Source organism: Sinocyclocheilus anshuiensis, unplaced genomic scaffold (genome assembly GCF_001515605.1).
Source record: "Sinocyclocheilus anshuiensis isolate Anshui unplaced genomic scaffold, SAMN03320099.WGS_v1.1 C32105489, whole genome shotgun sequence".
In the NCBI taxonomy this organism is placed as follows: domain Eukaryota; kingdom Metazoa; phylum Chordata; class Actinopteri; order Cypriniformes; family Cyprinidae; genus Sinocyclocheilus; species Sinocyclocheilus anshuiensis.
The window spans coordinates 1-696 of NW_015610933.1; the positions used below are offsets into that span (position 1 = coordinate 1).

General features: G+C 39.1%; 1 long non-coding RNA gene across 1 annotated transcript; it reads right to left on the reverse strand.

The window, feature by feature from the left end:
- On the reverse strand, positions 1–588 carry LOC107682354 (uncharacterized). Its single transcript, XR_001633464.1, has 3 exons — positions 449–588; positions 187–241; positions 1–43 (listed from the first exon to the last, which is right to left on the reverse strand). It is a non-coding gene; the product is annotated as an uncharacterized LOC107682354 (long non-coding RNA).
- Between the last annotated feature and the right edge of the window lie 108 nt (positions 589–696).

A 696-nucleotide genomic window follows, 5' to 3' on the forward strand; every position in this document is an offset into this window, starting at 1 on the left:
ATCCACATGCCGTCTCTCTTCCCCAAGATCCACTCCAGAATCCCTGTAATTCACAATAAAACTAACATGCATCTACCAAAGATCTGAGCAAATAAAATAAAAACCTGCAAATCCTCAACAAATAAAGCTTCAACATATTTCTGACAATGCCTCATTTGACTCCGCAAATATCAGGCAAAGGCTTACCGATGTAGCCTCCATCCAGAGTGAATCGTTCATTCATAGTGAGGGTGAATGAGCGCTACAAAGAAAACTGAGAGACAGAAGCAACGTGATTACTGACCAACAATCCATGCTTTCACAATTCTCCTTCCTGCTAAATTGCAGAAGCCAAACTAAAAACAATGTCAGAGACAAAAGGTCATTCTGACTCTTGTCACCATGATTTATAATCCATTCTCATATAATAATCTCAGATTGCTCATACTGATCTGAGCTCTGTCCTTACTGGATGAATCCCGGTCAGCATGCCCACATATCCTGCAAAATTAGTTGATTTAAAGACAGTCTGGTTGTTGCGTCTGAAGTCAATGTTAACAACCAGTGGCTTCAGCTTCTCTGTGATGATCCACGACCTGTTCTTCAAATCCCATCTGTAAGCAGAGTAGACCACGGAACAATATGAAATCTTCACGTTTTGATTTCAGTATTTATATATACAGTATATATACACTGAACAAAATTATAAACGCAACA